General features: G+C 44.3%; 1 protein-coding gene across 2 annotated transcripts in view; it reads left to right on the top strand.

The window, feature by feature from the left end:
• The window catches only part of plekhg3 (pleckstrin homology and RhoGEF domain containing G3), a 197,201-nt gene that overhangs the window by 17,855 nt on the left and 165,969 nt on the right, over positions 1-13,377 (top strand). The gene's annotated exons all lie outside the window — the stretch shown is intronic.

The raw sequence follows: 13,377 nt of genomic DNA on the forward strand, positions 1-13,377 counted from the left end.
TTGCCTTATGATAGGAGGGAAGGAAACTAATGACTCAACTAGCCAACTTTCGACATCACTTAAGCCAACTGTTCAGATACAAAAAGCACTTAAAGTTGTGATTTCTTTTAATTAAAAAGACATTGTGCTTTATCTTGAGAACGCTAGAATACCTTGATTAGAGTGAACACTCACACAGTTTTGCTCCCATTTTAATTTTTGAAAAGTACGTACAAGCTAAAAAATGTGCATAAAAGATTCCCAGAAATGATGCCAGGAACAAGAGCCTGTGTAACTATTAGGAAAGACCGAACAGGCTCATGTTCTCTAGAGAAGAGAAGGCTGAGGGTCAGCCATACAGAGATCTTTAAAATTATGAAAGGGTTTGAGGGTTGGATGTATGTGTAACTGTTTCCACATCTGGGGATCTCCAAAACTAGGAGCCTCAGATGTAAGATAGTTAACGTTGAATCCAATAGGGACTTGGTAAAATCTTCTTTTAGAGGTGATTACACTGTGGAATGCATTACCACAAGGGGTGGTAAAGGTGATTAGAGCAGTTTGGTGCATTTAAAGGGAACATGGATTGGAGAGAAGAGGAAAGGCAGGAATTTTCGTAACATTAGATGCAATACTGTGCAAAAAGACTCCTGTATTACATAAATCCCAGTTGTCACAAAGCTAGTCACTTTCTTTCTAAAAGCTGTTCCTTGGCTCAAGGAGATCCTGTCCTTGATGTTTTTTCCGAGGGGTAATAAACCAGGCCAGGGTCCGATCCGACTGGTTTGGTATAGAGATGAAAAGAATTTTGAGAGGCCTTTTGTTTATATGTGAGCAGATAAGACTTCAGGCCAAAGTGGTCATGCTTTAGAAGTGACCTGTATAACGAGAGGGGAGTGGTCAGCTCTCCAGCTGAGCTGAGCAGTTCTTAGTTCAGTCTTGAACTGGGAAGTTCAATAGGGAGCTGTGTGAAAACTCTCTTTTCTGCTCTTCAACTTCAACCTGTAAGCATGTATTCCATTTATACTGTTTTTTAAAGGGAGTTTGCTTATTGGGACTATTGTGTATATTCAGAACAGATAATTAAGTCCAGTTGGAAAAGTTGAGTTCTGTAGGGGTTCTTTATTCTGTTCTTTGTGTTCAATTGTGTAATTTTTGTGAATAAATTTTTGTCTGTTTTTATAATCTAGTAGTCAAGCTTGCTCCCGGGTAATATTCACTGTACACTTACCAAAACAAATTGCAAAGTTATGATCTGGGCTGCCTGCTGAAGAATGTTTTGAGTGGTCTGGCCTAGTCCATAACACAGTATAGACTTATTGGACTCAATATCCTGTTTCTGCTGCTGTAAATTTAATATAATTTTCACTATTCTCATCATCCCCATTCAGCTATCACCAACTGGAAAATAAAGTATATAAAGTGAAAGAATTCCACAAGTAATGGGGGATGGTGCAGTTCAAATTTAACATAATGTTTGTTCTGGAAACAAGCCGACCTTGCCAAGTTTAGAGGCGGTGTCTCCGTTCCTGGGATTGGGCAATGCTCTGGGTCGGCTAGTATTCCACTCTCATGGCGCTAGCATTTTAAATTCAGCCAGCTCTCCCTCTAACAAGGCCAAAGTTATGCAGATCTTCTCTCCCAGCTGCGAGAAGCCATGTGCAATACATCTAGGATGGCACAATGTGTTTGAACTGTGTTAAACCCACCATATTTCAGTCTCACTGAGAGTAACTTCCTTACTCTGGGCCGCAGTGATGTTTGCATTGGGGGAGGCAGGTACTACGACAATGCAGTGAGTCATACGTCATCTTGCTTCAATATTAGAAGGAACTTTAATCCAGAATGTATTCTGTTCCTGCCTGAGATGTGATAGCTTGTAGAAGGAGCTTTATTTTGTATCTAGCACATGCCGACTCTGCTCTGAATGATTGATAGAACTGCATAGAGGAAGATTTATTTTATATCTAACCCTTTGCTGTACCTGTCATGGGGGTCTTTGTTGTGACAGTGTAAATAGCGTTTTATTCTTGTATCGGGCGCATGCTGGACCTCTTCTGGGAGTGTTTGCTGTCACAGTTTAGAGGGACGTTTGCTCTGTCTCTGTGCTTTACTGGACCTGCTCTCGGAGTGTTTAATAGGACAGGACAAAGAGAGCTTCACTCTCCATCTAAACCATGTTGTGTAACATTGGGAATATCTAATAGGACAGAATAGGATGGATCGAACTTTATTCTGTAACAAACACATTCTCCAAAGCAGTTACCAGCTGAGCTTCTGGCTGATGCCTTGTCCCCTTCTCCCTTCATCAGCCTCTAAGTTCAAGTGTTGGTGAACTAGGAATCTAGCATGGGATGGTACGAATCTTAACAAAAAGAAAGGAATAGAAATTCAGGTGGTGCCTCAGCGCACACAGATCTAAAGTGAAATGTCAACTACTTTATATCAATCCTCCCTTACTTCCACTCCGAATGGAGATGGGCAGGTTTAAAACATACGAGTAATTGTTATCAAGGTGTGTTGTGCTACCTCCTAAGACCCAGTTCATACCACCAGCAAGTCTCCTACTCTAACTGAGATCTGTGCTACAAACTGGGTATGGCATTTAATGTAGGCAACTGGCATTTGGACAGCCCTTTCCCCAGATTACTCCAAGTCTCAGTTTTATTAGAGTGCAGAATAAGGCTATTCAATTGATTTGTGTCCAAAGCTCTCCAAATGAACAATTTGCTTAGTGAATCATGCCTTTTAACCCCGCCTTCCTTTTCAATATTCAATAAACCCCACTTTGAATGTTTCAATTGACCCTATCTGAAAGGCAAGGCATTCCTAGATAAAAACAAGGACTGCAGATACTGGAAGCCAGAGCCTAGATTAGAGTGATGCTGGAAAAGCACTGCCATCAGGCAGCATCCGAGGAGCAGGAATTCTAGATACTAACTTGTGGAATGGAAAAGGAGTAACCAGACAGTTATTGTGAGCATCTGTGATGGTACCACCAAAAGAAAAGGAAGATCATACACCTTTCCTGTCCTCTGCGTGCCTCGGACTACTTTAAGTATTGTTTTTGTGGAATATATGAAATGTGGCAGCCAACTTGTACACTGCAAGCACCTACAGACAACAAAGAAACAAGCAACCTGATCATTTGTTTCACTGATGTTGAGTGTTAACCAGCTCATCAGGAAGAACCTCCCTGATTTTTATATTAGTCCTGTAGGATCTTTGCACACTTTGAAGAGCCAATTTACAGTACTTGTGAAATTACTTCTGAAAATCCAAGAGCCAGATGAAAGACTCCTGAGCCAAGTCAGGGTTCAAGGTGGCATGGCTAACACAGAAGATTGGCTGGCTGGCTGGCTGACATAAAACAGACAGAATGCATTGGCAGAGCAGGACAAGTTGAATCCTGTAGGGTCTGTCCTGACCCCTCAACGTTTTAGAACTTACATCAATGACTTAAATGAAAGGATGAAGATACTGTAACTTAAATTTTTAAATGATGAGATAGATAGGTAGGCAAGTATGTAGCAAAGAGGACACAAGGAAGTTGCAGACCTGTTTTAGATAGTTAGTGAGTGGGCAAAAAATGCAGCAGATCAAGTATAATGAGGTACAATTGTTCAGTTTATCAGAAAGAATAGAAAAATCAGTATTGTTTAACAGAATGACAGTAGAATTCTGAAATACAGAGGGATGGGATACAAGTGTTCCAATGCATTCGATACAAATAGCTCGAATGCAATTACAGCAAGTAGCAAAACAGGCTCATGGAATGCTATTATTTATTACAGGAGGAATTGAGCATAAAAGTAAGGATTAAGAAAAGCAAAATACTGCAGATGCTGGAAATCTAAAACAAACCACTGAAAATGCTGGGGAAACTCAACAGATCTGGCAGCATCTTGGAAAGAGAAAAACATACCAAGGATAACATACAAAGTAAACCTCCTCCTCCTCTTCAAAAATGAAAGTAAAGCTCGTTCTCTCTCTGTAAAAGTAAACTGAACTAAAAGTGAACTGACAGTAAGTTTCCCTCAATGAGTTCCATGGACTGATTAAGGATAGTCAGCATGGCTGTGTGTGTGGGAAATCATGTCTCAAAAACTTGACTCAATTTTTGAGGATGTAACCGCAAAGGGTTAGAGGGTAGAGCAGTAGAAGTTGTCCACATGGGCTTTAGTAAAGCCTCTGATAAGCTTAGGGTGGTAGACTGGTTAGTAAAGTAAGATCACATGGGATTCAGGGAGAGTTTGCCAGTCGGATGCAAAAATGACTTGACACTCAGTAGGGGACAGAGAAGCATAGAATCCCTACAGTGGAAGCAGGCCATTCGACCCATCAAGTGCACACCGTCCCTCCAAAGAGCATTCCACTCAGACCCATCCCCTTAACTTACTCCTGTAGCCCTGCATTTCCCATGGCTACTCCACCTAGCTTGGACACGATGGGCAATTTGGCACAGCCAATTCATCCAACCCACACATCTTTGGACTATAGGAAGAAACTGGAGCACCCAGAGGAAACCCACACAAAATGTACAAATTCTACCCCCATCAAACCTGGGCCCCTAGTGCTGTGAGGCAGCAGAGCTAACCATTGAGCCACCGTGTCATCAGCATCAGAGAGCAATGGTGGAAGGTTGTTTTTCAGACTAGAGACCCTTGACCAGCGGCGTTCCTTGGGAATCTGTGCCGAGTCCACTTTTATTTGCAATGGATATAAACAAATTGGTTGAGAATTTAGGAGGCATGATTTGTAAGTTTGTGTAGTGGACAGTGAAGAAGGTTATCTAAGATTTCAAAGGGATCTTGGTCAATCGGGCCAATGGGCTGAGAAGTGGCACTTGGAGTTTAATTTGGATAAGTGCAAGGTATTGCATTTTGGTAAAACAAAGCAGGGCAGGAATAACACAATGAAAGGTAGGGCCTTGGGTAGTGTTGTCAAACAGAGAGAAACCTAAGGGTTCAGGCACATAGTTCTTTGAAAGTTGCATCATAGGTAGACAGAGTGGTTTGGAAGGTGTTTAGCACACTTGCCTTCATTGTTAAAACCATTGAATATAGGAGTCAGGATGTCATGTTGAGCTTGTACGGGATGTTGGTGAGGCCTCCCCTTGTGCAGTTTTGACCGCTTTGCTATAGGAAGAAGAATATTAAATTGGAGAATGTTCAGAAAAGATTTTCAGGACTGGAGGATTAGAGTTATGAGGAGACGTTGGATAGGCTGGGATCTTTTACACTGGGGTGTAGGAGGTTGAGGGATGACCTTTTATATAGGTTTATAAAATCATGAGCATAGATAAGATGAACAGCAACGATCTTTTCCCTAGGGTGGGGGAGTTCAAAACTAGAGGGCATATTTTTAGGGTGAGGGGAGAATGATATGCAAGGAACCTGAGGGGCAACGTTTTTGGGTTTGTATGTGGAATGAACTGCCAGAGGAAATGGTAGGTGCAAGTATAGTTACAGCATTTAAAAGACATTTGGATAGGTTCGTGGCTAGGAAAGGTTTAGAGGGATGAACAGAAACTTATTAAATTAAAATAACATTATTTGGGATGATGATTCACCCCAGGCCCTGTGGTGCCCAATAGTCTCTAAAGGCCTCTATTGAATAGATGAGCACTGCAGGCTCTCTTCCCAGGACACTCCAGCATTGACATAGCTATGAAAGAGGGGCAGACAGTTAGGAATAGTGACACCCCTTCCCCAGCCCGCTGCCCAGGAGCAGACCCACAAGAAGGCTGGCCCTTCCCCTCACTGGGTGCCTGTTGATCAGGATTGTGGAGCAAAACTGCAGCCAAATTAAACCACCTCCTACACTCTCCCATTAAACATTCCTGGGGGAACGACCGCTCCTGAGCTGTGGTTATTAAGTAAATCTCCCTCTACACTGTCCCACCAATTCTTATTTCTTTTGACAGATGCTTCTAGATCTGAGTTCCTCCAGCATTTTCCATGTCTATAAAGTAAGGATGTTAAACTTGAGTGACCACGTTTGTTTTTTCTGGGGATTGTGTGATTTTGGAAGAGGATGATATTGAATACTTTTAACACAGAGCTGGATAGATAGGCAGAGACACTGAGGGATGATGAGGTGGTGGGGGAGGGGTGGTAGATGGGTCTACGAAATTTGACACACTATAGTGGAACAGGCTCAAGGGGCCACATTATTTAAGACTGCTTTCAGCTAGTTTGTAATTTAATATGCCATCCAAAAAGCACCTCCTACAGCAGCACAGAGCTCCCTTGATACTGCATGGAATTATAAATCTTGATAGGATACTTAGACACATCACCCTATAACTCAGATGTGAGCAATAGACAAAGTGAGCAATGGTTAATACTAAACAGTTTGAAGAAACAGTAGGGTTGCAAGATGTTAAATACATGTTTATCTCATGAGATTGAAAGACGGCTCCAACATAATGCTCCCTCTAAATGTTCTTTCCAAATAATTGGACAACCATATGTCCAAGGCTTTCTTTAACAGTTATCCTGAACCTCTAGAGAGCATCCTCTGTGAACTCCATGATCACTACTAGACATTACCTCATGTGTTTTAGTGTGAAACAACTGCTGGATGTTTTGGGAGAGTTTGGATGACTTGGATTCTTGTATTTATGTTTCTCATCTCCAGTGTTTCCTGTTGCTCTGGAACATTGCCTGATTTGGGCCCTGCCTCAGCTCATCTGCTGCTGAAACTCTCAGACGTACTCTTTTCCCTCTGCCCCACGCTCCCTTAGTCTCCTAGGGACGGAGAAGAAACTGCTCAGTTTAAGGGCTCCGTGGCTACAATGAGGAAAGCTAGATGTGATTCCCATTTCCCCTCAGCACCGTACCCTCCACACATAACTGAGAAAAAGTGCATAACCACGGTGACCGGGTGATACAATTCAAGCATAGCAATTCCCTCGCGGTGAACCAGCCTGTCCAAATGTCACTGCTGAGACTCTCCCAGGAATGCCAGCTGTACCACATGAAGGTGCTCCAGTACCAACAGGTTCAGAATAGCTGGAGAGGAAGGACACAAGCAGCAGTGTTGAAGATGTTTGACTTTTACTTTTCTCCTCCTTTTGTATACAATCAACATTTAGATTGCCTTGCTAACTTTGCCTGGTTTACACTCGTTCTCTCATGTCAACTTTCTCTTGTTCTCTTTCTGTCTCCTATGCTTTCTCTCCCTGCTTTTCACCTCCCGGCGAGACTGTTCTGCACCCTTCCAACCCAACTTTCACAGTCTCCCTTGTTCCTGGCTTCACTTCCCTGCGCACTAACTCTCCCGTTCAAGTGTCTCCATCTTGTTTTTAATTCACTCGTGGGATGAGGGCGTCGCTGGCTGTGCCAGCATTTATTGCCCATCCCTAATAGCCCAGAGGGCAAGCAAGTATCAACCTCATTGCTGTGGGTCTGGAGTCACATGTAGGCCAGTCTAGGTAAGGATGGCAGTTTCCTTCCCTAAAGGATATTAGTGAACCTGACCATTTTTTCACTGACAATCAAAAATGGATTTATGGTCATCATTTGACTCTTTATTCCAGATATTTATCAAATTCAAATTCAAACCACGTCCCAAGAATACTACCTGGGTCTGTGGCTTAGTAGCGCTAGTATGACTAGACCATTGCCTCCCTCCTGATGTCTCTCTGTCTCTGCCTGTCTCTCTTGATGCTTGCCTTCCTCCCAGTCTATTTCTGGCCGTCTGCCACAGTGGGAGTTGCCCTCTGTTATCGAGGACAGACATTGTCTCTCTCACTCTCTCTCTCTCTCTCTCACACACACTCATTTGGTCAAAGGAGCAGTACTGATTGGCACAGGCCACTGGCTCTTAACATTGGGCACAGAGAGCTCACAAGCCTGGCCTGAAGCTTGACTAATATGGTGAGAACATTTGTTTCGGAGACAATATTTTGAGTCTTTTCCTGCTCCCAATTTAACTTTGAAGTGTTCCTGTGGAATTAGAGCAAAGAGATCAGAGAGAGGGGGATTTAGTGTGTGGAAAAACCATTCAACATAGTTTGACCTTTTTTAGTCATGGAGTTCAGTTTTGATCATTCTGTTCCTTAACTACATTCCAATCTCATGAAAGGCATGCTGCTGCCGCCTTGTGATACAAATACCATGTCAAGAAGGAACTTGCATTTGTATAGCACCTTTGCTACCTTTCAGATGTCTGAAGTGCAATTACTCTTGTAATATAGAAATAAACAGCAATCAATTTACAGAACAACCTCGATTATCTGAACAAAACGGGCGGCCAGTATTTTGTTTGGATAACTGATTGTTTGGATAACGGATAACATTTTTATGGGACCTTGGGATCTTGTTCAGATAATCCGAAATTTGGATATTGATGTTCGGCTAACTGAGGTTTGTTCTGTATACGTGACAAGCTTTCACAAATAGCAATGCAATTGTGATCATAAGGTTTGTTTTTGCGATATGGGTGAATGTTGACCAGAATGCTGGGGAAGCCTCTTTTGCTGTTCTTTGCAGTTAGAGATCATTTATATCTACTTGAGTTGGCAGAGGAGGCGGCGGCCATGTTTTGTCTGCTTTTGTAAATGTTCCACCAGTAACTTCCAGCACCTTGCACAAATAACCCTTCCTTCTCGGTAATAGGGTAAGCTAATTAACTATAGATCCTGTTGTCAACCAGCCTGCAAGTGTGCGTGCATCCTTCTAGGTTTACTGGATAATGATTTGACCTGCACCATTCTCCCTAATTTAATTGAGAGAAAACCTGTCACCCTAGAGCTACCTCCTGTAATACTTACCAATGCTGCAGAGGGCAGGGATTAATGCTCGGACTTAGTCAATCAGAGCCTCACCCTGCTCACTTTTGCCATTGAATGTCAAGGGGCGATGGTTAGATTCAGTCTTGTTTGAGATGGCTCATTGCCTGGCACTGGCCTGTACTGTGAATGTTATTTGTCACTTATCAATCCACACCTGGCTGAAAACGGACCGGGCTGTTGAAGTGTCAAAGGGATCATGAACACTTTTGAACATTGTGTAATCATTGACAAACATTCCCATATCTGACCAGGGAAAATCATTGATGAAGCACTGAAATGGTTGGGATATTATCCTGAGGAACTCCTGCAGTGACGTCCTGGAGCTGAGATGATTTTTAACGTTTTTCTAATTAATCCACATCACTTATTGTACATCTTGATTTCCCAGAAGGCAGTTAAGTGTCAAACACATTGCTGTGGGTCTGGAGTCATGTATAGGCCCTTGAGGGAAGAATATCTGCCATCCGTACTGGTACGGATGACAGATACTCTTCCCTCAAGGGCCTTAGTGAACCAGATGGGTTTTGATGACAAATCATCTTTTTACTGATCCTCGGATGCTGCCTGAACTGCTGTGCTTTTCCAGCACCTCTAATCCATGACAAATCATCAGCCGTTACACTAGTTTTGAGTTCCACATTTTACTGAATTCAAATAGAGACCCATATCCTCAGAATAGTAACCTGGGGATCTGGATTACCACACCAGTGATATTGCCACACTGTTAGGCAGATGCCAATGTGATAGCTGTATTACATTAGTGTGGTTATGGACAAAGCCATTTCTGGAGCATAGCATTCAGTATCATTGCTTGAATTTTGTTTGACATTGCTATACCTAGTGACTTTACTAATTTGTTGATTCTATGTTTTTTTTAATTTCAAAAATATACTTTATTCATAAAATTATTTTGATCTCAATACAATTGGTCATGCCATTCTTGTGCACACATTACATTTCTTGACATACACACATCGAAATTTATTTTTCCTATATACAAGTCTGTACGCTTACTATCCAGCTCATCTGCTGAGGCGTCAGCAGAGCCCAAATGACTGCGTGGGCCCCCTGTTCTTCTTAGGCAGGCAGATGTTACACAGTGGTCTTTCCCCACCGTGACTTGGCGGCAGCTGCCCCAAGCTTCAGCGCGTCCCTCAACACGTAGTCCTAGACCTTGAAAAGTGCCAGTCTGCAACACTCAGTCGGGGTCAACTCCTTCAGTTGGAAGATCAACAGGTTTCGGACCACCCAGAGAGCGTCCTTCACCGAGTTGATGATCCTCCAGGCACAGTTGATGTTCGTCTCGATGAGCGTCCCGGGGAACAGGCCGTAGAGCACGGAGACCTGCATCACGGCGCTGCTCGGGACGAACCTCGACAAACACCACTGCATTCCTCTCCAGACGACTTCTGCGTAGACACATTCCAGAAGGAGGTGTGTGACAGTCTCATCCCCCCCGCAGCCGCTTCGAGGGCAGCATGCGGTGCAGCTGAGAGTCTGGGCGTGCATAAAGGATCTCACAGGCAGAGCCCTTCTCACCACCAGCCAAGTTATGTCTTGGTGCTTGTTGGAAAGTTCTGGCGATGAGGCATTCTGCCAAATGGCTTTGACAGTCTGCTCACGGAACTGCTCGCTAGGATCCACCCTCTCCTTTTCCCAAAGGGTCTCGAGGACACTTCGTGCTGACCACTTCCTGATGGACTTGTGGTCAAAGGTGTTTTTCTTCATAAACTCCTCCATGAAGGACAGATGATACGGAACGGTCCAACTACTCTGGACCGCAGCAGTGAGGCCAGGCCCATCCTTCGCAACACCGGGGACAGGTAGAACATTAGTACATAGTGACACTTGGTGTTTGCGTACCGGGGATCCACGCACAGCTTGATGCAGCCACACACAAAGGTGGCCATCAGGGTGCGGGTGGCATTGGGTGTATTTTTTCCCCCGTTGCCCAGATCTTTACAATCGAGTCCCTTCGGACCCGGTCCATCTTTGATCTCCATATAAATTGGAAGATGGTCCAGGTGACTGCAGCAGCACAGGTTCTGGGAATAGGCCAGACATGTGCCACGTATAACAGCAATGACAGTGCCTCACACCTGCTGACCAGGTTTTTTTCCCGCCATGGAGAGTGACCGTAGCTTCCATCTGCCCAGTGTCTGCCTCACTTTGCTGATACGCTCCTCCCAAGACTTGGCGCACGCCCCAGCCCCCCCCCCCCCCCCCCCCCCCCCCCGAACCAAATACCCACACCTTCAGGTGGTCGGTCCTGACAGTGAAGGGGATCGAGGATTGGTCGGCCCAGTTCCAGAAGAGCACGGCCTCGCTCCTGCTTCGGTCTACCTTGGCCCCCGAGGCCTGTTCGAACTGGTCACATATGCACATGAGTCTGTGCACGGACAGCGGATCCGAGCAGAAAACGGCGACGTCATCCATGTACAGGGAGGCCTTAACCTGCAGGGCCCTGCTGCCAGGAATAGTCACCCCTCTCAGGCTCGCATCCTTCCTGATGGACTCGGCAAATGGCTCTATGCAGCACACAAACAAGGCAGGAGAGAGAGGGCAGCCCTGCCTGACTCCAGATCTGACTGGGAAGAAAAATCTGATTCCCACCCATTGATTGAGACTGCACTGACAATGTTGGTGTAGAGCAGTCTGATCCAATTGCAGATTCCCTCCCCAAAGCCCATTTTGGAGAGAACATCTCTCATATAAGTGTGTGATCCCCCTGATACCATGTGGAGTGGGGTGAATCAAAGACTGGTATCTGTGAGGCCGAGAACCCCAAAGAGGTCGTGATAGATTATCAACTCTAACTGAAGGTGGTTGCATATGCTTCTGCACTGGTCTGCTCTGCTTCCTCACCCTTGAGGAGGGGGAGATTTGTGAAGCCTCCTCCTCCTCTACTTGTTAATTGTCTACCATCATAGGTGGTTACGGCAGAACGGCAGAGCTTAGATCTGATTCTGTTAAGATTCAAATTCAAGCCATACCTGCTCAGGGACGTGTCTGAACAGGTTGACTGAAATAACCAGATCTGCTCTGCTGATTGTGGGATTGATAGAGAATAACATCAGAGACTGTAGATAGTCAGTCAAGCTAGAAAAGACAGGGAGCGACTAAAGATTCATTCTATGGAGTAACCGAAAGAGGAGAGCGGTGTCCTGTTACTCAATTTATGTTAAGACTTTGGAATTAAAAACTCAATTTCTAAGATTATGGGTGACATTTGTACGACATAGTCAATGCTGAGGAGGGCTACAACAAATTAAAGGACATTCATGAACTGGCTGAATGGACAAATAATTGGTAAATGAAGTTTGACAAAAATAAATGTATTTTGGATAGGAAGAGGAGGGCAGCTATTCATTAGCAGGAAGGTGTCAGTCTAGGTGAAGGCAGATGGGCAAAGTACGGTGGCACAGTGGTAAGCACTGCTGCCTCACAGCATCAGAGACCTGGGTTCAATTCCCGCCTTAGGTGACTCTCTGTGTGGAGTCTGTACATTCTCCCAGCGTCTGCGTGGGTTTCCTCCGGGTGCTCCGGTTTCCTCCCACAGTCCAAAAATGTGCAGGTTATATGAATTGGCCATGCTAAATTGCCCGTAGTGTTAGATGTCTGGGTGGGTTGCGCTTCGGCGGGTCGGTGTGGACTTGTTGGGCCAAAGGGCCTGTTTCCACACTGTAAGTAATCTAATCCATCATTGAAAGGTTGGTCAACAAGGTCAGAAAAGAACAAACACTCATTCGGTTATGTTTCTTGATGATAGAGTTAAAATGTACGGTTGTTCTGCAACACCTTATTAAACTTGGTTAGATCACCAGTCCCCCCATCCGATACGCCATGCAATTAGAATCGTTGAGTCTTTACAGCTCAGATGAAGCTCTTTTGACCCATTATCTTCATACCGACCCTTCCAACGAGCAATTCAGCACTACCATTCTGGTTACCATGTTATCAAAAGCATATGGGGCACAGGAAAGGATGGGTGGGTTTCCTCCAGGAGTCTGGTTTCCTCCCCAAGTCCAAAGATATGTCAGTTATGGGTAATTTAGCATGGCCAATCCAGCGAGTGTGCAGGCGAGGTGGGTTAGCCACATGAAATGCATGGTTAAAGATGGAGTGGGTCTGGCTGGGGTGCTCTTTGGAAGGTCAGTGTAGACATAATGAGCTGAATGGTCTGCTTCCACACTGTAGGGATTCTATGACACCAGAAATGTGTGGGTTTACAAATCAGGAAAGGATTGATATGATGAAAGAAGGCTGAGGGATGACTTTGCAGAGTTCTTTAATGTTATGGTGGTTTTGATAGAATGGTTTGTGACCTGAACACAATTTATCGTCAGGGTGAAGGGGTAGGTGAAAGGTGTTTCCATCCTCTTTGGGTTTTGACCAATAGTTGCTCAGTGGCAATGACAAATGCCAAGAACCTCCACATAATCTGTTTACAAAAGAATAGATGTAATTCTAGAGTGGATTACATATTTGAGAGGTTTCCTGACTGGTCTATTTCAATGTTTTTTTAGGGCTAGATTGCCTGTCTCCCACATTTTCTGGGAGAATCCCACACTGTGTTGGTGAGGATGATCCAGCCCTGT

This window comes from Chiloscyllium plagiosum, unplaced genomic scaffold (assembly GCF_037043375.1).
Source record: "Chiloscyllium plagiosum isolate Xiang-an unplaced genomic scaffold, Cpla_swu_hap1 HiC_scaffold_8, whole genome shotgun sequence".
Taxonomy (NCBI): Eukaryota; Metazoa; Chordata; class Chondrichthyes; order Orectolobiformes; family Hemiscylliidae; genus Chiloscyllium; species Chiloscyllium plagiosum.